Raw genomic sequence first — 24,122 nt, forward strand, 5'->3', positions numbered from 1 at the left:
GAGTTGATGGAAAGTGGGAAAAGAAAAAGAGAATAGCAGCTTAATTATTCTAAAGGAGCAGGACCTGCAACATAATAATGCAATAATCAAATCATGAGACCGCTTGAGAATCAACAGATTTCACACAGAACGATCAGCGTTTGAGCTGCGAGACATTTAATGGATTATGGAAACAAGGAAAGAATGACAAAAAAAAAAAAAAAAAAAAATCAACAATGCTGAGTGAACAGTGAAAAAAGGTTGGCGGTGCAACACTAACGTGCACACGCACACACATACACATATTCTCGAGGGGCACATTTCCAAGGAGCTATGAGAACCTAATCAAGGGTGACTTGACTTTGCTTGGAGGATGTGTGTGTGAGAGGGTGTGCGCGCGTGTGGAAGAGTGTGGGAGAGCCAGGGAATTTGCAAAGAGCAGCACAAACGGTGGGATGATTGTAAAAGAGAGAGAGAGAGAGAGATGGAGAGAGAAGCCAAAGAGGGAAGTCTGGACCTGGCACAGCTTGAGGAGAACAAGTTTGAGAAGGATAAAGAGTCTCGATGAGGGCGGTGAAGACATGAGAAGGTTTTTCGGAGTGTGGTCATAGCATGTGTGGACACTGCTGCCAATGCAACCACATTATAATCAAATCTAATATCTAATATCTCTGTGTGACCGTTCAGAGGGGAGAAATACATTGTTATGGCACCAAAACAATGGAAGAGCAGTAAAAAGCAAGAGAAGGCAAGATAAATGATATATCAGAGGTCTTTGAGGTGTAGCCTTACTCATCTCTCTGTCATACTCCATGGCATTTGAGGTAAAATAATTAGAAAATGGCTCCAAATGGCAGACTCTAATAAAGCCTTAGAGATGGGTCCAGAGGGCTGGAGATATTATGGGATGTTGCCTCACAGAGAGCTGACTAATGGTGCCTGAGGTCCCAGGGAATGAAGTTTAAACCGCATGGGCCTGAAAACAACAACAAGCTGTACGAAAATAGCAAGGAGAAGGATGGAAATGTCAAGCAAGCTTGTCTGAAAGATCAGAAACGCTCAACATCCAGAGAAGCAGTTTTTAGCACTAGACTCCTACACTGTTGCTTTCGGATGTTTGGGGGCATTTTTACTGACAGTATGGACTGTAAAAAAAAAAGTTATCGGGTGTAAAAAATTATGGGGTGACATAATGTGAGTCAGATTTGAACCCACATTGCCCGCCGGCCAAACCTGCACAGCTCAATGTGTCAGAGCTTGTACACCAATCTCTAGGTCACAGTGATAATCAATTTTCTGACTTTTTAATTCAATTAACAGTAAAACGTGTCTCCTTTCATCAATGTCTGAGTTAGCTGATGTTCCAGATTTAGATTGTCATCAAAACCCACTGAAATCAACACTTGAATACCATCATTAGGGTTTTAAAAATGCTCTACCTAATAAGAATCACATTTGTGAATGAGATTAGAGCTGAACAGTTATCTCACCAGGGGCCACTGGCCTAACCCTTTGTTAAGTGCTAAGTGAGCAGTAACAAGGTTTGTTTGCATTGTATTCGGGCCCTGGCTGAACTCTGCGACATGAATGGATGTGTGAGGAAGGCTCTTCCACCAGAGCTGACTGAGTGCTTCAGACTGCCTGACCCTTCCTCCGGCTGCCTGACCCGCTTGTGTAATTAACTTTTACAGGGCCTATTTTAGGAGTACTGTCTCTCAAATAGCAGTTCACTAGAGGGACAAGAATATGGGTTTTAGTGCGCATAGAGGGGAATGAAAGTGAAAGATGTGTAGAGAAGGAAAGCTTGTATGAGATATACAGTGGCTTAAAAATTTTGACACTGTAAGACATTTAAAATGTATGAATTGTGTTCCATTACAACAAACCAAAATTTAATAACATTCAATTTACAATTACTTTAAACTAGTCTTATGGTGAATGTATGACGTCAGTTCCCATATATTTCTACTTTAAAGGGTTAGTTCACCCAAAAATGAAAATTCTGTCATTTATTACTCACCCTCATGTCATTCCACACCTGTAAGACCTTAGTTCATCTTCAGAAGATATTTTTGATTAAATCAGATGGTTCAGTGAGACCTGCATTTCCAGCAAGATAATTAACTCTTTCAGATGCCCAGAAAGCTACTAAAGACAAATTTAAAACAGTTCATGTGACTGCAGTGGTTCAACCTTAATGTTATGAAGTGACGCAAATACTTTTTGTGTGCCAAAAACCAAAATAACGACTTTATTCAACAATATCTAGTGATGGGCGATTTCAAAACACTGCTTCATGAGGCTTCGAAGCTTTACGAATCTTTTGTTTCGAATCAGTGGTTCGGAGTGTGTATCAAACGGCCAAAGTCACATGATTTCAGTAAACAAGGCTTCGTTACATCATAAGTGTTTCGAAATTTTAATGGTTCACCACTGGGGAGCGTGACTTTGGCAGTTTAATACACGCTCCGAACCACAGATTCGAAACAAAAGATTCGTAAAGCTTCAAAACTTCATGAAGCAGTGTTCTAAAATCGCCCATCACTGAATTATTTATTTATTTCAATAAATGGAATCAATTTAGATTAAATAAAAATTGTTAGAGCGCCATATACTTGCCCCTAAATCATTCAAAGACCATGTTAGACATTCTCCAGCACTCAATAGAAGCAATAACTGTAATCTGCCTCTACAATTAATTAAGGTGCTTTTGTTTATTTCTGTTAAGCCTGGATTGCCTGCCTTAAAATGATTTTACTGTACTCATGAGCATAGTACAGGGTATTAAATTAAAACACAACACACAAAGGTGATTAATATCTCTGCCCATGTTAAACATGAGCATTATCATGTATCCTAAATAGTTATTCGCCCTAACAAATGATCTCAACACAATTATCTTAATTACTCAAATGTCCCACCACACTCAACACCTATGTCATGAATGTAATGGGAGTTCTGCTGCTCCTACACATTAAAGAGCCCCAATGTTCCAAAAGCTCAATTTGAACCATTATAAATGTTCAAAACAACAAAACAATAGCATTACTAGAAATAAATAAAGCTGCCGTAGACCTCTCTCACTGTCCATCACATACAATCACATGGGCACACACACTCACACACAGGTTTTAGGTTGGATGAGGAATGGCTGTTACATCTCGCCGTTTTAATTATCCTTATTGATTCCCTTGGTGCTTGGGCCGTGTTTACTCCTGGGCAATAATGCATTATGTCCGCTGCTGAATTGATGAATGCATTTTAATCTAAATCTATCTGAGTAATGCAACTCCAGAATAAATCAGAGCTCTGAGCTGGCCGCCAGCTGTCCTCGTCCTATTCCCTCGGCAATTATCCATTGCACGGAAATGGACTCGTCACTCTCTCCCATCCCACATGTGCTTATTCCTTTTGTTTTTCAAATAGAGTCTCCCAGGCAAAAAGGATCGACTTTGGTAGTTTCATTTTTTTTTTTTTAAATAATAGAAAATAGGTCACCCCCCTTTGGGAACAACAACAGAAAAAAGCTACGAGAACTAGTACCTAATTAACAAGAAGAATGCATAACCACTGAAGTCATTCTTTTAGCGTTTAGCTCTTATGTTTGAAGTTCTGATGAAATACAAAAGACTTTTAGTGTCATTTACATAAGCATTTATGTTCTTGTCCGCAGCTTACGCACAGTAAATTGTTTGATAATTCAGAACCACAGCATATTAAGGCGCGTATGAAATTTCTTTGGTTCTACTACTGTATATCATGCTATCTGATTTCAGTGTAGTTCAACCGTCTTCTACAGAAAACCTTCTTTGTTTCCCTAAGCAGCTTAGCCCTGAAGCCCATTAAAAAAGGAGCATATCATAGTCGTGGATTTGAGTTTGTTTGAGTTTTCAAGAGTTGTCTGATTTTTCACTGTGTTCCTTTTGTTCCTTAATGAAATGCACCAGCTTACCCTGTTGCTTGACACAGTATGTGAACAGAACAGGCGAACATCGCCAATGAGCACAAAGGGAATAGGATTTTGTCATTAATTATGTCTTTCTGGCCAAGAGAGCAGAGGGGGTCTAACATGATTATAGAATAACAAACCTCTGTATTTGGAGTTTTGTTTAGCTTAATTGTTGGCTGTTCCCCAGTGTTCTGGACTGAAACAGCCAGCGCATTCTGGCTGTTTTTATGTTTTGAACGATTTATCACTGTCATTATTGAGTAAATGACGGTAATTTGGAGGAATGTGCTGTGGGATTTGTCAAAATCAAGCTGATGAGTAACCGCTGCTGCTTCTACTGTAGAAGCTTTACTTTATTTATTTGCCTTTTCTTAGACTCGAAGTGACATGCTGTCTTGGGATCTATATACTGATGTTAATTAGAGTCATACAAGACACCTGATCTTTATACTTTGAAGTGTCGACACAATGCTGCCCACTCAAAAACCATAGAGAGTAATTAGGGTTTTGTGTGCAGAGGACTTATTGTATTGGATCCGTGAAGAGGTAGTGGGGAGTTGGGTACTGGAGTGTAGCTGACGTCTTTCCCCCAACGCAACCCCCAGACATGTTCCAGATGAGTCACCCCGCTCCCTATCTGACAGCCTTTAATTCCATCTAGACTTAACGATAGCATACCGAGATCCGCCGCTCCTACCGCCGGCAGTTCTATTCCCAATCGGTGCCTGATTATCCCCACACGGTGGATCAACTTGTAGCATCTCTCAGCAGAAAACAGGCCAAAGATGAGCAGCTCATTAAACTTATATATTTTTTTCTCTTCAACAGCTCCTTTCCTTCTCTTTGGCCTCCTCTCATTCTCAGTTAAGTGCCTCACGATCGCTGCTACCATTGATGCCTTTGTGTGCTTTCAAGATCCACTTCCCTTCATCTGCACTTTGAGTTCCGTGCATATGGGAGCCCGTTGACCTCCTGTTTGATATGCTGTGTACAGGCTTGGTTTCTGTGCCTGGAGGTGTAGTTATGTTCGGCAGAGGGTCCCGGGTCTGCACTGGACATATGCTGAGCTTGTGATCTGCCTGACTCAAGGGCAAAAGCCTCTCATCCATAAAATATGCAGGTCAAAGGCAATAACTCCGTTTTGCCCGACATATGTTACATATCTTAAAAAAAAAAAAAAAAAAAAAAAAAAGGCACTCAGGATTTAACATGAAATGTGTTTGTGTGAACTGCAATGTGGAGGAGAGTGTTACAGGCATTAGCACGCAAAAAATAAAATTGTCATATTTACAAGTCATTCCAAACCTGTGTGACTTTCAACTGTTTTTGTCAATATGATAAAAGTCGAAAGATATGTTTACATGCACACAAATAATCCATTTATAATCAGTTGAACTGATAAGCCTTCATGTACAAGATACACGATTGCTTTATATGATGAAAAGATTTAATTTAGGCTTTTATTCACATGAAAACATTCATCAATGTACACATCAGTTATGGTAAACAGAAGCTCAAGCATGCTTGCTGGACGTGCGAGAACCAATGAGGTTCATTCTCGTGTGTTACGCAGCATGTTTAAGCTGCCCACATGAACCAATCAGGTTTGTTCTCAAGCATCAAGCAGGTATTATTGAGCTTCTGTTTGTGTTCGCTCATCAATGCTTATATGTGAATATAAACATTTTGAACACAAAGCATTTGCGAGATAACACAAAAAGTATTGGCATATAATTTTTCCTCCCACCTCCTATTTTTTCCATCACCTTATGATGTTTTATTAACAGTTTGGGAGAAGCACATTCAGATAATCAACCTATCTGACCGTTCGCAAAGTTACCCGCCCCCTCTTGCTATGTCCAACAAGCCATGCTGATCTCTTGCCACACATCATGTTCTCACGAAGTGAAAAATACCTCACGGAGCATAGAGGACACTGACAAAGCATCAACATACAAGACAGAGCAGGTTACTTTTGATATGAACAAAGTCTCAAATTTCAAATTTTGTCATTTTTAAAGAAATTTAAATAATACCGTTTTGTGGCTCTTTAATGTGTTGTGACAGATCGCTGCCTCAGTTCAAGCGGCTCGTGAACTGATAATTTCTTCCTACTAGTTCATTTATAGCATCAAATAAACATGAATGAACATCATAAGGAATGTTGTTTCAATCGCGGAAACACGCCAGTACACACCATTCTTCAAGTTCAAGTCCACCTACATTAATCTGCTAACTCCCCTGACTGCTTTGTCAGACAAAATGGCGGATTCGGCATTATGATTGGTAAGATCACCTGTCAATCAAACTTCTAGTGAAGGGTCAATTAGCATGAGAGGAGGTATAGATATATTAGCCGACCTACCTCTATCCCACGACAGTTCTCCAGCACCCCTCTACAACCCCAACTCCTCACTCTGAAATATTTCTTATCCCAACCAGGGATGGGGGAATACTCTTGGAGCTTGGAGTCCTCCCCTTGGACAGCACGCCAAATATGCATACTTTTTCTATATCCGATTACGGGTAAACTTGTGAAGTCCCTTTAGGGGCTCCATACTCCAGTGACATTATGCCGGTGTTTTTTTTTCCGATTATGGTGGGCACTAGGCACTGTGCAAGAGCTTAAGTTTTGTTCAGAATACATTTAATACATATGTAAATGAATACATGAATCAGATTGCAATGTTTAGGGTTTATAAACCAAAATTTCAGAATCTGAAAAGCTTTTTTTTTTTTTTTATTATAAACGATATGACTGCCTACACAACAAGAAGTTGCATAAGCCATGCTGTGCTATCATCTGAATCACCCACAGTCTGCTTCACAGCTGTGAAACAAGCAAACAAAAAATGACAACAACAAAAACCCCAATCACTCTCATGAAGAGTCTGACGGGCAAATCAATTTCCTGCTTTATGTTCAGGTGATGATTAAAGAGTGTGGATTTGATGCTATTTGCTTAGTTTCCTCTCAGAATTAGCTAACTCTTAGGCTAATTAACTTCCGCATGTGTAGAACAGGCTGAGAGGGGGATGTAATTACCAACTTCAGGTTTATCCATCTCAATAAGCAAGAATAATGAGAGCGGCTCTGTGAAAAGGAACAGGGAGTTGAATATCACTTTACAATTTCAAGACCGTAGAGTTGTTTGGTATTGTAACCACCGCCTCTACTGCCACCACCAACTTGCTAACATTCTCAAAGCACACACATTAGCTGACTTTCTGAATTATTTGTTTTTAGATTTTCATAAAAGTTATCTTGTAATGTCACTTGTCAATTGTTTTTTGAAGTCATTTGTCACTTTGATTAGTCATGTTCCCATATGCAGCATGATACAATAAAATAGAAAATGTTGACACCCTCATCAGTGACTTTGCGACGTCTTTGCAAGTCCTCATTTTCAACACCATCCTGTCGTGATGACAAGCTGTCCATCTGTTTGATGGGCCGTCCAGTGGCTATGGTGTATCAAACTGGGCGTCTGAAAACAAGCTGATTGACAGCTTACCGGCAGCCCCTTGAGATGAATCCGAGCTCCAATTTCAGGTGGTTGGGGTGTAATAATGATCTGTCTCTGCATATGACGCCGTTCTGACCACTTGAACAGAACTATCGATCTATGTAGAGTTGAACATAACATCTGGAAACTTTTTTTTTTCTTTTTTTCCCCAATGACTCAGATCAAAGATTTTTAATTCAGTATACAAGACCAATTAAATAATTTCTAAAGTAAAAAAAAAAAGTGCAATAACAAATTGCATAACCACGTCATTGGCTTTTCTGATTTGTTTTTAACCTTTAATGAATTGTGAACATGTTAGTTTTTTCTCTCTCTTTTCTCTGATGGGTTTTTTATCCTTTGTTTTAGATGTGGCAAAGCCTTTGTTGTACTTGAACCTGTCATCCAGCTTGGTCACAAAGGAATTAAATAACAAGGATGATGATGATTCGCTTGTTTTATTCAAGCGTAAATTAGCTGAGGGAGGAGGAATTTGGGGGCGTATCTGATTCAGAGGTTGTTAGAGAACTTCCTAGTGCATGAAAGTGTGTTGTGAAATGAGACAGCGAGGTTTCTGTTTTGTCCTTATGTACCTCCACGTCTCCTTGTCTTGAATGAGACACAGTCATTAACGAACCTTCCCTGATGTCAACCTATTTAATAACTGGGGAGTGAAAATCCAATCCGCAAAAACATCCACGCTGATGTCTTTGAAGCCACCTCAGGGAAAGCAAGCTGCTGTACCAAGCATTTCATGACCTCCAGCAAAACACTTTCAGTCTGGGATATACTTCTCCTGTCTCTGTGTGTGTGTGTGTGTGTGTGTGTGTGTGTGTGTGTGTGTGTGTGTGTGTGTGTGTGTGTGCCTACAGGGCTCTCTCACTGGGACTCAGGTGTGTGGATTGACAGAGAGAAATGAAGAATTTGTATCCGCATAGAAAATCATAATTTACTGTCTCAACCCAAGTAACAGAGAAATAATTGCAAGTCTCACCATACGCACACAAACACACAATAATTCAGCTCCAATAAGACTAAGAAGCTCTCATATTTCATTTCTGTTTTTAGCCTAAATGTAAAGTGTTTGTAGGTTTTTATGAGTTCATGCTTCCTTTACTTCAATTCCTCTGTCATTCATGAATGATTACTTACCTGCTTTCTAGTCATGGCTACGCAAGCACAGAATTCCTTGTTTGTGTGTGTGTGTGTGTGTGTGTGTGTGTGTGTGTTGTGTTCTCAAACAACACAATAAGAAACAAGCAACCACATGTAAGCAAAGCCATTTCAAATGCAGCTGTCAGTTGCGATCTTCATACATTCAGCTCTCTAATTAATGAGATTAATTGCTTCTTAACTAATAATGACTTGGGCTAAATGAGAGGCAATAATTACTGCCTGGCTTACCATTATTAAGTATGTTTTAAAAGCTGAAATCTTTTTAAAAACCCACCCAAACAGTCTTTACACCCGAATTAGAGAACCACAGGAAAGCCTGCATTAGAACAAGCTACTGTAACTTAATCTCTTATGGCAATTTTATGAACAGAAATTAATCGGAGGAAATGAAATTATAGTTATGTGAAGGATATGACATATTAACAGAGACTATCAGATTTCCTGTGTTGGCCAGGCAGATGGGATTGATTCTACTCTGGAGTGTCTCTTTGTGTAAGGAAAGGGGTCACAAGACCCAGTTAAGCTAATAAGCAAGTCATACGGACATACAGACAGCATTTCAGTGTGTTTAAACAGAGGCTTGTTGTTAGCAGTTATCAAGACCCTCGTTCTAGGCGGAAGAGATCCGGGTCTGTCTGGGTCACACAGGGGTCACCGGTACTGGCTGGCTTTTTTGTATCTTTTCCATTTTCTCAGGACATTTTTGATCTAAAACTAGGGTTTTCAACCCAGGGGTTTGTAAAGAAGATATACATATAAGTAAATATCAAGTATATAGAATTTTGGGTTACACTTTATTTTAAGGTGTCTTTGTTACCCTGTAATTATACATTTAAGAACTGAGTAATATTAAGCAACTTCATGTACTTACTATAGGGTTAGGATTAGGGTTTGGTTTTGGTTAGGGTTAGTTGCAAGTAAGTATGCATAATTTATAGTTATTACTATAGTAACTAGATGTAACTATGACATTGTAAAATAAAGTGTTACCGAATTTTGTCATTTTAATTTCTATTTTGTAATTAAAGTTGCAATATGTAAGAATTTTGCAGTAAAATATCCAAAAAACACTAGGCCAGTGTTATATATTTTGTTCACTTGAGTACTTACAAAATCCCAAATGTTTGCAACTATTTGTAAATCGTGAGAAAATTGCACTTTTAACCAAGGCTCCGGGATGTGTGAGGAGTCGCCTCTCAATTGCGTCATATACATGTTACCCTCGGTTTCCGGTTTTATTTTGTATAAACCATGGAAACACCAAAGACGCTTTAACATTTACATGTTTTAATAGGCAAGGGAACAACTGTTTTGATATATTTATAGACAGAAAACTAATTATTGTTATATAGCTCAACACGTTTAGTCTTACTGTTTAAATCTCATTTTCTTGATTTTTTTGCGAGTACCATGCTTTATCATGCCTCAGAGAAAAACACTACTTTGTGAAGTAGCTAACATAGCATAATCAGATGCAGCTTTATTTTTAACAGTAATACAACATTTTCTCCATCATACAATACGTTTTAAAATTAATTGCATGCCATTTATCAACACAAGCCATCCAGCATTTAATATTCTAAAAGAGATCTATCTTACTGCAGTGTGCAACAAGTGTCTCACAGCAGCCGCCGAGCAAACGCACAGAGTAACGTTATAACATCATTTTCAACACTCTCAAATGTATCTAATATGATAAACAGAGCTGCGTTACCTCATACTCATGACTGGAAAAGCGGAAGCAGCGCCGGCGACTGTGGAATAGTAAAAGTTCCGCTGCTCGTGAGGCGTGTGTTGCGCAATCGCTCCAGCGGCCTCGTTCAGCTCCCACAACACTCGGTCCTGCACTGCTTCATACTACAGTAACGTTAATAATCGCATCCATGAACGTGATTTCTTCCTGAGTCCTATTTCAATTCTTTTCCACTGGCCGTTGAGGTGAAGACCACATGTCCCAAGATTCTGTGCTCAAACTTGGCGTTATAATTAATATAATTAGGGTTAGGGTTTGGTATAGGGTTAGTTGCATGTAATTATGCATAAAGTACATGTAACTCTATGTAACAAGGACACTAAAACAAAGTAATGAGGTATTACTTTGTTTTAGTGTCCTTGTTACATAGAGTTACTAACCCTAACACTAATTATATTAATAATTATATTAATAATTTTATAATGATTATATGTAATGTTCTTAATTATTTTAAAGTGTTAAAGGGTTTGTTCACCCAAAACTAAAAAATTCTGTCATTTATTACTCATGTCGCTCTACACCCGTAAGACCTTTGTTCATCTTCGGAACACAAATTAAGATATCTTTGATGAAATCTGATGGCTCAGTGAGTCCTCTATTGCCAGCAAGATAATTAACACTTTCAGATGCACATAAAGGTACTAAATACGTATTTAAAACAGTTCATGTGAGTAAAGTGGTTCAACCTTAATATTATAAAGTGACGAGAATACTTTTTGTGCGCCAAAAAAACAAAATAACGACTTTTCAACAATATCTAGTGATGGCCGATTTCAAAACACTGCTCAAATCTTTTGTTTCGAATCAGTGTTTCGGAGAGCCAAAGTCACGTGATTTCAGTAAACGAGGCTTCGTTATGTCATAAGTGTTTCAGAATTTCAATAGTTCATGTGACTTTGGCAGTTTGATACGCAATCCGAACTACTGATCGGCCATCACTAGATATTGTTGAAAAGTCGTTATTTTGTTTTGTTGGTGTGCAAAAAGTATTCTTGTTGCTTTAATATATTAAGGTTGAACCACTGTAGTCACATGAACTGAAGTGTTTAAAATATGTTTTTAATATCTTTCTGGGCATCTGAAAGTGTTAATTATCTTATTTGTCTTCTGAAGATGAACAAAGGTCTTACGGGTATGGAACGACATGAGGGTGAGTAATAAATGACAGAATTTTCATTTTTGGGTGAACTAACCCTTTAACAGAAAAAAATGGCTTGTAAGGACTTTATGTAACAAGGACACTGTTAAGTGTTACCTGATGTTATATAATGATTATAGTTAATGTTTTTAATTATTTTAGAGTGTTGCCAAAAAATGAATTTGTAATGGTTAAAACCCCTTGAGCTAAAAGTTTCATTTTCACATGTAAAGAAAGAAAAAAAAAAACGATTTTTATTTTTTGTTAGAAAAAAAAAAAAAAAAAAAAAATGGGTTCTATATAGAAGCCTAGGGTTCTTGACTCAATTTTCAAGAACACTTTATGCCAAAAAGGTTCTATATAAGGAGAAATGTCATAAATGATTGCATAATACTGTAGCAAGTCTAAAGAGTGTTTTATGTTCTGTTCGGATAAATCTAGTGCATGTGTTCTTTCCTGTGTTATGGTTCAGCTTGTGTGGGGCTTTAAGGGGTGGGAGGTTCTCCTGAAAGAATAGCCTGCGTGGTGTTGTGTGGGCGGGGTTCTGGGGAAAAGGTTCCAGAAGTTGGTTCGCTGTCTGTGTGGCAGGAGCATCGGCCAAACAGGTGCTCATCTTAATAAAAGAAGACTAAGCTGTTAAGTGAGTCTCATCATTTCCTCCATTCGTTACAATACTTTCATGTTTAACAGATTTCATTTTTTTTTTCTAGTGATAAAATGGTATATTAACAAGCTGTTTAATTCATTAAAATTTTATCAACATAAAAAAAAAAAGTTATTTAAATCAAAATGAATTAACACTAAATCCATAAAATGTTCTATATATGAAGCGCCCAATAGAACCCTTTAAGGTTCAACTGTATATAGACCTTTTCTTCTAAGAGTGTATTTATCTCTAACGATGTGCAGTGAAGAGTAAGTAGATCTACAAAGCTCTCTAAAAATACAAAATAGTTTTGTGCAATTTTCAGATTTTGTTGGTAAAGTCAGAGGTGCTTAGATCACCTGAGAAATACAACTACAAATCAAATATTTTGACATTAATGACAATTCCCTCCTTGTCTGTGTTTGGCTGTCACACTCAAGAGATAGTCCTCCAAGCATCTCTTTTGCAGAGGAACTGACAGGAAGGGATGACAAGAGGCAAGCCGCAGACATCAATAAACAAACATATTCTTGAGAGTGATTTCTACATCTGTCAGTGTCACCGTGGTTACGGTCGCTCCACTATTGGCTGGGAGCCAATTGGGCATGAAAAGCTTCGCCATGGAGTAAATAAAACATGGCCACTCCAACTCGCCAAGCACTTGTGACAAAATGTTTCTTCCTCTCTGCTTCCGACGCACCGCTGGGAGATTATTGTCAAAAACAAGATGAGAGAGAAGGGAGTTGAGGAGAAAGAGAGGGAGCAGAAGAGGGCGGAGAGGTTTCCCTGGGGGTTTACCTCGTTAGCACAGGGGGTGTAAATTGAAACTGGCGAACCAGTCACTGCAACATAAGGGTTACAAATCCAAACAACACATTCAGTCAAACACCCACATGCGGCACTGTGATGCAGACAGGCATACACACTTTAGAAACCAGCCAATTAGTGTGTGACAGGCGCGTGTGCGCATGTTCGCGGGTGTGATCTTCATTTCGCATGCCAAAATGCCGCTCCTCTTCAATTCGACTGCGTGATATGCAAATTGCATCATGAAACATTGTTCTGTTAATTGTTTACAAAATTTTTGTGTGTTTTGTGACATCTCTGCTAGTTTTCTTGCTTGGAATTATTGTGCATAAATAGGCAGAAAGCACTTTGGGACTCCTCATAAGAGTAAATGATGTTTTTCTTTCAGGGTAATTTGGTGATGTTGTCATGTTCTGTTTAATATGAATGAACAATCATGCTGACAGATAATCTGTGATAAACCCAGTGTAGCCTACTTTTCAGATACACATAATTTCCTACCCTACCCCCCTCTTACTTTCAGTATTCATATCTCAAATTGCATTATTTAAAGCGAAATGGAAGTGTTTCTCAAACTTTATCACACTGGGTCAATGTATACAATACAATTCCCTATAATTTCTTTCAGCATTAAGCAAATTGAAATCTCTTTGAGCATAATCTCCTGACTGTAAATAACATACACATAATACCATTTTGATTATTATTGCTGTATTTAAAACCACATAAGAGCATCATCCAAGGCTTTGTCCACATAAACACGGGTATTTTCAAAACTGCCTTCTATGTGGTTTGGCCGTTCATCCACATGCAAACGCAGTATCTGGTCACTGAAACCAAACTTTTTTGAAAACTCCGACCAGGGTGAAGATTTTCAGAAACCCCGGTTGCAGTGTTGTCGTGTACTTTGACTTCATGTGTTTTGGCTTGTGACATCAGAACCGGAACCGGTAATAACCTTTTTTCCAGGCTTCTGTTTGGCCAACATGGCTTTTTTTTAAATAGAGGAAAAACTCTGTTTATAAAAATACCCGTGTATGTGTGGACTAGGCCTAAAACACACAAATCCATCATTAAGAGTAATACTTAAAAAAGTTTACAACTGCATGTCTTAAAGGGTTAGTTCACCCAAAAATGAAAATTCTGTCATTAATTACTCACCCTCATGCCGTTTTACACCCATAAGACCTTCGTTGATCTTCAGAACACAAATTAAGATATTTTTGTTTAAATCCGATGGCTCCGTGAGGCCTACATAGGGAGCAATGACATTTCCTCTCTCAAGATCCATAAAAGTACTAAAAACATATTTAAATCAGTTCATGTGAGTACAGTGGTTTAATATTAATATTATAAAGCGACAAGAATATTTTTGGTGCGCCAAAAAAATCCCCAAATAACGACTTATTTAGTGATGGCCGATTTCAAAACACTGCTTCAGGAGAATTTGGAGCATAATGAATCAGCGTGTCGAATCATGATTCGGATCGTGTGTCAAACCGCCAGACTGCTGAACTCACGTGACTTTGGCGCTCGGAACTGCGAATTCGACACGCTGATTCATTATGCTCCGAAGCTTCCTGAAGCAGTGTTTCGGCCATCACTAAATAATTCGTTATTTTGTTTTTTTTGGCGCACCAAAAATATTCTCGTCGCTTTATAATATTAATATTGAACCACTGTACTCATATGAACTGATTTAAATATGTTTTTAGTACCTTTATGGATCTTGAGAGAGGAAATGTCATTGCTCCCTATGTAGGCCTCACGGAGCCATCGGATTTAAACAAAAATATCTCAATTTGCATTCCGAAGATTAACGAAGGTCTTACGGGTGTAAAACGGCATGAGGGTGAGTAATAAATGACAGAATTTTCATTTTTAGGTGAACTAAACCTTTTATTTACATATTTTGCTGTCTGATTCAAACAGACAAAATACATTTTGACATTTAAGGCAATGTAGCTGTTCTTAAATCATCTTTATCTGTCTAAAAGTGCTTGGAACACCTGTCAGACTGGTTTCATTACTGTCAGACTGGTTTCATCATTCATCAATACCATGCTCAAAATTAAGTGCTGGTACCATTGCTCCTGAGTCACTGAGGCGTTCATGGACTGTGAGGTCAAACGTTCTTGTCACTCACCTCGTGAGTGGACTTAAATTGTGGTGCACAGACTTTGATTGATGTAACTTTGCTTATTCCCATCCCATTTTGTAGAGTTAAATGAGAGCTATCTATATTTTACATTTGCAAATCTATATACTCTTAATAGATTTTGTAAATATGGTAAATAGAAGCACTGTTAAATAGAAAAAGAAATTGCAGTTTAAATAAACTGTATATCTACTTACCGTTTTAGGACTGTAAATTTCCACTCCCCTATGCAAATTTCTACACATACTGTAATGATAGTTCGTAGTGACACACACACACACACACACACACACACACACACAAACAACAGCATTCTGTATTTTGAAACAACAAAATTATGAGTTATTTTTGGGTCAACGGTCCCGTAAGTTATATGGCTGTTTAGAGGCCAAAAACCATTCAGTCAACACGTTCTGGTTTCATAAATTCTTTTTGCACCAAAAAACACATGAAAAAAAAAAAAAAAAAATCACAATCCAAAGCAAGTGAACGTGTTGTTGTTGTGTTGAATCAACCCCCCCCCCTTCTCTAAGAGATAATAAAACATGGTCCTTTTGCAAATTGAAAAGTAAACTCTTATTTTTTTTAAAGCCTGGATAACAGGCTGGTTCATGTAAGAAGTAGGATTAAGATTGTGTCCCAGATTATGCGTCCCTATCCCAGCTCTCCCACTGTCCATATGGAATTACAAGGCCAAAGTAATCCAATAGTTTGTTGTACTCTTGTGATATGTGCAGCTGCAGGACAGCCTGCATTTAAACACAAAGTCAGAGGCAGGCTGGAGATAGCGACGCAGATAGGCTCATCAAAAATGCATTAATGTGACTCTGCCTTTGTTCTGCACTGCTGCTAGCTGAGTGGGAATTGGCCACAGCGTAGAGTGCGGATACCATGTTAAAGATTTATTTCCTGGCTACGAGCACCTCGTATCAAAACCTGTGCTTATGCTTTCAACACACACCAGTGGTGATGTGAATTATTATGTGTGTGCTTATGTTGTGTGTGGGTTTGACTCCAGCCAGGATTAGACTATTGTGGGTGCCTATTATTGTGATTCTGTGTGCGCGTGTGTATGTGTGTGTGTAAGATGATTTAATCGTTTAGCTTGCTGCATACTGTCAAAAAATATGCGCCTGTGCCAAATGTGTGCATAGACAACCAATTCTCACTCCCAAGGTGTTAAATATTGATGCTTGGGCAGGAGCCCCTGGCGTCTTTTATAGTGACATTGCCAATACCTTCATTGCTGTGAATGCGAAGCAGTTTGCGTCATGTATTGTTGGGTCCGGGATAACAACAACGACAACAACAAAAAGTGTCATGATTTGTCAGAGACAGGATTTTCTTTCTTTCTTCGTTTCTACCTTTCTTCCTTCCTTCCTTTTTTTTTGATTAGGTGTGTCAAGTATCCTATATAATAGAGTTTGAAACAGAATTTGGATTTAGTGCATATTTAGCAATGTGTTATAAGCTAAAACAAGAAGTTTTGAATGATAGGAGTGATGTAAGCAGATTTTTTTAGTTAAATGTAAGAGCACAAGCAGCAGAATATTAGACCTGTTGCAGGCGATTAAGGTCTTTAGCTGGTAAGCCACTAAAGAAGGAATTACAATAGTCCAATCTAGAACTTATGAAAGCATGGATAACAGTTTCAGCATCTTTATGGTTAAGTGAAAGACATATGCGAACAATATTGCAAAGGTGGAGAAAGCAAGATTGAACAAGCTGGTTGATTTGTGGTTCAAATCACTAGTCAACACAGAGCCTATGTGTAAACTAGTAGCAGAACTAATCATCTAGTTGGTAATCTCCTAGTGTGTTTGTGTGAGCTACTTCTACATAAGGGTAATGTACAACATATGGCTAAAGATGGTGAGACAGGTGTATCCACGGTGACCACTGTTTGGTGACAGCTTGCTCCTGCTGTCTTCTGGAGTGAGTTTAGCCTGTTTAGTGACCCGCTTTCTCTCTGGTGTGTGTTAGCTGCTCTTCAACTTGTTTAGCTATAGAGCTATGGACCCTCCTGGATGCTCACAGTGTGTGTTTTCTATTTCAGACCTTGTTTCCTGTTCTACATGGATTATAAGTCTGTGTTTGTCAGATACGTGCTGGTATGTGGGGAATATTGCCGTGCTTCAGGGACATGTATGTGTGTGCAGTTTGATTGTCTGTCCAGGAACTGTGAGTGTGTGTGTATGTGGTGCTTTTGTTGCTGACAATTCTTCTGCGTCAGGTCAAGTGGTGATTGTGCTGGTGGCAAAGGGTAGAGTGACTTTTCTCTCTCGTTTTATTGACAAAGCGTCAGCGGGGTGGCCTTACTGATATGAGCTGGGCGCAGGCAATCAGAAGCAGCGCACACACACTGAAATCACACTCAGAGTCTTGTGTTTGTTCAGTCAGTGGTAGGATAATGGGCCGAAGAGTTTATCAGACAGCCATCTCTGTTTTTCTACTGAAAGAGAGTGTCTTAATCTATCTGGTAGCTTTTGTAAACACTAACACGTAGATTGGCTTATTTAAAATCAGATCATGTGTTTGCTGATTGTTTGTCTATCGTCCATAATCTAGTGGATGTCACAGTTATTTAAACATTACATTTAAGTGGCCAGAAATGACTCTCTGACAGGACAACGGAGACTCAAGACTATCATTTCAAGGCAAACACAGAGTTGTTTGTTAATCATTAGACATCCTGTGGCTGTCTTTATTTAAAGGTTAAGTATGCAGTTTCTGCGACATAGTTTGCAAACGCCCTCCGTGAATGTTGTGCCTCCCCCAACTCAAACTTTACAAACACAGCCATTACGGGTGCTTGTGAAGGCATGTCTCAACAGGTAAAATTAGGCTACTTTCAACAAAAGGTTCAACATATTAGGAATACTTTTAGCTGTATTGTGAGTTAGCAATTAAGTAGAGTAACACTATATCTAGAGCGAATGCAAGTCTTGCTTATAATAAACCCATCCAATGTATCTGCACCAGGCGCAATTTTTGACACGACACGTCACAACTATTTGAGGCCATCAATAATGGACACATCAAAGTAAACAATATGTCGACTGTAGCTCATAGCATTGCAATGGCTTGTTCGCTTTGACGTGTTCATGACCTGTTTAATCTTTGAAGGTCTACTCTAAATGCAGTGAATTTTTGCTTAAACTCCTATACCCGAAGTTTAATGTCTTTATGGTCCTATAGCAGTTAAACATATATAATAGCCATGCCCCAAACATACTCTGAAAGTCGAGCTGCAAAGAGATTGATGGATCTGAGCGGACTGCTCTCAATGTTTTGATGGTTCCTGGGGGTTTAATGTTTACACTTTTGGAGGAGATAAAGCCTTAAAATGACATTCTAATATTAGTCAATGAACAATTAACTGGGTTAAATTTTAACATAAAAAAGCCATAAGGTAAATTCTTATAAATATTGTAAATTCACAATATAGCATTTATCAAGTGTCTCATTTATTATATGAAATATTAAGGACACAAATGTAGTCCTCAGTATCTAAACCAAGGCTAATAGTTGGTCATTTTGTGTCATTTTGTTTTTTTCGTCATTGATTTTGCAAACTATCAGAAACTAGCGGAAACCAATAAACTATCTGTTTTTATAATTTAGTGGCTTTCAAGTACCTAATCCTTTTCCTTCTGAAAATGTGTCATGCCTGAAAGTAATTAATTAGTACACTTTATTTTACTTAAATATAAACTTTGCCACATGAGAACAAACCTCTTCTAGAAGTACGGAGCCCCGCACATGACATGCAAGAAAAAAAAATTAATCGTGACTACGAATTACTAATTCGTTCCCTCGATTTACTAAATCATGTGCATGATTTATAAATGTGTTCAGGTGCATTGTTGGTGCGTTGCTATTTTGAGGCAACTGAAAATGACTGAACCATTGACCAACTGAAACCTGGTCTAAAGTCAATGGTGCAATATTTATTTATTTTTGTTATTTAAAGAGTGCGTTAGTAATATGCGCCTATAGGCGGGTGCACAACGTGCGTACATTCTGCTTATTACTCACACAGGGATGCACAGCAGCACACAAACATGCCAAATATTAAAAATAAAAGAATTACAATGTAAAAGATTATTATTGTGTGCATAAAGATAAAACATGCTTTGGTGGAATCCGGTTTTTCCCGTAGATGGTCTGCTCGTGCGCGAGGTTAAAGCACGCGAACAGACCATCTATGGGAAAAAACGGATTCCACCTAAGCATGTTTTATCTTTATGCACACAATAATAATCCATTTCCATTCAGTTTTTCTGCAAATTCCGCCATGTAAATAGTGAATGTGTAATGGCGCGAGCGCAACTGGCTTTTAAAAGGAGTGCGAGAGGAGACTCTGATTTGTTTATTGCACATTATGCCCAAAACACACCCATTACTCATTAAGAGAATAGGGACAACCCTTTTAGACTATGCGCCGGGGTGCGCCGACCATTTTTCCAGTCGTTAAACTAGCAAAAGTGGTTTTGGACACACCCCAAAGTGCACTTGTGCCGTGCGCTTTAGACCGTGCGCTTAGATCGTTAAAATAGGGCCCAATATGTTTAATTTGGCTGATTTACTTTGTAAATCAGCATGTGTTTTCTGTATGTGAGAAGGTCATTTGTAGTGCTGAAATTAAAGTGGCCTAAAAGTTTAATCCTTCATCTATTTACCCAAATTTCCCCTGGGCTAACATTAGTGATACTATTGACCTGTAATAACTGTTTACACGCAGCCAAGGCTTAGTGACATACCTCTGTCTGCATTTCTCTGTCACTCTGTAATAAACACTGTTTGGTCTAAGAGTGAGGTAAAATTTCCCCTGAGAGGGCCTGTGGTCTCAAGCCCCCAGAGGTTCGGCTCCACATGACACTGATTGCCACATATGCTCACGCACACACAGACACACACACCTCCCATTGTTTGTCAGTCAGTCTTGCACACCTTCCCATTCTCTCTCCCTCACGCCGACAAGCCTACTCACACACAATGAAAGGGGCCTGAAGCCGTCTGACCCAAGCCATCAATGATTAATGGACCAAGCCAAACCTATGGCAGATCAACCTGATGACCAGACAAGCTGTGGGAGGTCAAAACAAGACCACCACACACAAACAACATATCCACCATATCAATATTACACTGAGCCTGGCTGCAGATTAATGATATAATATTCATAGGCCCCCCAAGAAAATACAGCTCCACAAGCACAAATACTGCAGTATGAATCCTACTAACCCAATGGGAGCCTATTAAAACATTTTTGTGATTGAAATGAACTCTTTTTCAAGTGTATTATTATTCAAGTGTATTATTTGTTTAGACTCCAAGTCATAAGCTTTTATATATTTTTAACATTTATAAATATAGAGTCTTTGTGACAGATTCTGGGCTTATAAATCAATACACTTTAAGAGCTGTACATTACAGTAAAGAGGCTATGTTTTATTTTATATAAATAGACAGGTAGCACATAATTCTGTAGAATGAGACTGCATGGTGTAACACTAGATTTGTCTTCACTGAAATTAAGGGCTTTATTCAAATTCAAATTGTCCATAATTGTTCCTGTGTGTGAAGTGTGTTTGTATATATAGAAGGGTTGAGCAAAATTCAGAATTTAAGAATTTGTTGATTTTCAAGTCATCGCCTGTAATTTGTGTTAAATTGGCCACATCCTTCAGGAAGTTGAATTGGAATCACAAGAAATTACTGAATTGCATTTCAAAGACATTCAGCACCTTTCTGTTTAGATAGGTCAGGCTAATTCAACTTTTCTAAATTAAGTTGCTGTCAAATTAATAGTTATAAAAAGAGATTTTAATTTTACCATCCAACTCCCAACAATGACATTGTTTCAGATAGCTTTATAAAATGTGTATATATTTACATATCATTTGAGTAAAATTAGAGCATCCTGGGAAATGAAATAATTATGGTACATATTTATAATTTAATTATTAAATGTAATTAAACACCTGCGAATGTATTCAATGGCATTTCAAGCACTGATTATTTACATCATCTAATGAATCTGGAAATGTCCCATATGTTGTTTGTACAACATGTTTAAGGGTAATTCATGCTGGAAAAAAATGAATCGTTTTATTACAAACAATGCTTTCAGCAGTTATTTATTTAGTTGTTTTCAAAATCTACTCGCATAAATTTGAATTCAGATCCCACTTGCTACCTCAGTTCAAACTCAATTCAAATTAAGCAATTGAATTGGAATTTACAAGGCATTCTCAGTTCAATTCTGAGTGGTACATATTGGTGGCATGTGAGTCAAATTTGCTCACACTAATTCCCTATAATGCAAGTGGTGACATAATTTGAGTTTGTAAATGGCACAGAGGAGTGGTATTTAGTCAAAATGAATCTCTCTCTCTTTAGGCACGAGTGATAGTCTCTTTCGCTAAAAGAGATGGCGCCGTGATCTCATAAACAGATGGCTTTGCTGCGCATGGCGTGGCCATTTTCTGGAGAAATCCCTCATTAGCATCGTAGACTTTCAGCCGTCTGATTCATTCGTTTTCAGAAGGCCGATTTAAGAGTGAAGCACTTCAGGCCATGTTGGCAGAATAAACATATGGGTGACAAATAAAATCATTTAAAAGTCTTGGATGGCCCATACAGGGGGCTCAGAACAGCTCTTCCTGCTTATCCGAAATTTCATGCTAGTCATGCCATGAGGACATGTTGTCCTTAAGCGTCCTTATGTCCTCATGCACTCAATACTGATTCAGAGGGCTCTATAAAATCCTCTCAGTCCTGATCTAGTGATTCCTCCTCACATCTTACTTGGAGTGTTTTGACTGCCCTCAGCAGTTATTGCAGCCGTAAGCCTGTATCTATACAGCGCTGTGAAGTGATACATTGTTAAACACACAGATACCTTCACATCAGTGGCTGACCATGTGGTCTCTGCACAACTGCAGGTTACGAGCTGTCTTTGATATGAGTTTTGTAATAAACTTTTATGTTTGTGTTAACCCTGTCTATCTATTCCACCCAGGAACACTTGCTAATTAGCAAAGCACTTTTGCTCAGTTCTGGTTAATAGTAGCCTGTCTATGTGTGTATGAGTGTGTGTATCTCAGTGGCAGTCCAGCCTGAGCAGGTTTAATTGATGCGGGTCGTCACACTCAGTGAACCCCACTGAGCACCTCCCTGCTCCGCCTCCACGCATTACTGCTAATTGTCTGTGATGTCTTTCTCCCTGTATACCAAAGATATTCTCTCTGTCTCCTCATCTATCTATCTATCTATCTATCTATCTATCTATCTATCTATCTATCAGTGGTCAAGTAGCATTGAAATGTGAGATTTGAATACTCTTGCAAACAACATTTTACAGTATACCTAGAGGCCATGCCTAAGGAAAAAGAATAAAAAAGGAACACACACACACACACACACACAAACACACACAGAGAGAGAGAGAGAGAGAGAGAGAGAGAGAGAGAGAGAGAGAGAGAGAGAGAGAGAGAGAGAGAGAGAGAGAGAGAGAGAGAGAGAGAGAGATAGAGAGAGTCCTCCTTCTGTAAGTGGCGTTGTTGTTGTGTGTGTGTGTGTGTGTGTGTGTGTGTGTGTGTGTGTGTGTGTGTGTGTGTGTGTGTGTGTGTGTGTGTGTTGGGGGGTGGGGGGGTTTAATGATTTTAAAAGAGTCTACGTGCTAGAGGCAAATGCCCTTAAAATAGAAGAAATAAAAATTTAGATCCGACTTTGGCAATATTTTTCTCCTTTTTAAGTAGTCGTTTGTCTTATGATGTAAGACATTATGAACAAAAGAATGTACTGCATAAAATATAATGCTACAAAATTGAAACATGGTGAATGTTAGATGTAATACGTTAAGCTTATGCTAGAGGTGAATATTTAATATTTAGAATCTCCAGAAATGTCATTGTAAATCTGCAAATATCCATATATATAATTTTTTACTTGTATGACTGTGTGAACTGCTTTTGCAAGTTTAATTTATGTTTGTAAAATTGCTAAATATGTACTGTGAAAAGCACTATTAAGATAAAACTGAATTGAATAAGTGATACTAAATGTATATGTTTAAATATATATATATATATATATATATATATATATATATATATATATATATATATACACATATATACATATATAGCATCTATAGCATATATATATTTGCCTAAAAAAAAAAAAAAGCATATCACAATCGCCTTTCAATAGGATTTTGCAGCTAAATCAAAGGCTCTACGGCTTTAGCTGATAAATTCTCTCACAGTCTTACGGATACATTACTGTTCTACATAGAGACACTAAAGCACTCAGGCTATTTGCTGGGGTTTTAAGAACCCTCTTGGAAAAACAGATGGAGGGAAAGTGAGAAAGATAAGCGAGAAGTTCTGTGGCCGATGCAGGTTAGATTCAGAGGCCTAGACTCACCTCTGCTGTACGGACCTCAAAGTTTTTTTCTTAAACCTAGAGGCACTTTACTACAAGACTTAATGTGTCTTTATAGCACACATGACAGAAAGCTCTAGGACATAATCATTTTCTCTCATGCACACAGGCAGAGGACAAGACAGGGAGGGTGGGACAGAAAGAGTAAGAGTGGGAGTGAATAGAGCCCTGAGCCAAACACAAGAGGTCAAAGGTCAGCTCACTCTCTGTATTAAAGTGCAGCTTAAGCTGGTTTAGAGAGAAACTCAGAAGAATTATAAACACATGGGGCCACCAAAGAGGCATGGCACTTGAGAGGGACCAGATGCAGAATAATAATCATGCCAGCTAAATGACACAGGCTATTTCTCAAACGTACACTATCACAATTAAGGGCTTTACCTGCTGATACTGATGCAGCGTCTTACAACAAAGTATAAAATCTACAAACACAAATGCAATACATAGCCAGTGTTTGTCAAGGAGGTCAATGATACTGTCATGGCATGGTTGAGGCAAAGATGAAAAAGAATAGGATTTAACTGCTGCAGTCTTTATTTAATAACAAAATCAAAATA

The sequence above is a fragment of the Ctenopharyngodon idella genome, chromosome 14, assembly GCF_019924925.1.
Source record: "Ctenopharyngodon idella isolate HZGC_01 chromosome 14, HZGC01, whole genome shotgun sequence".
In the NCBI taxonomy this organism is placed as follows: Eukaryota; Metazoa; Chordata; class Actinopteri; order Cypriniformes; family Xenocyprididae; genus Ctenopharyngodon; species Ctenopharyngodon idella.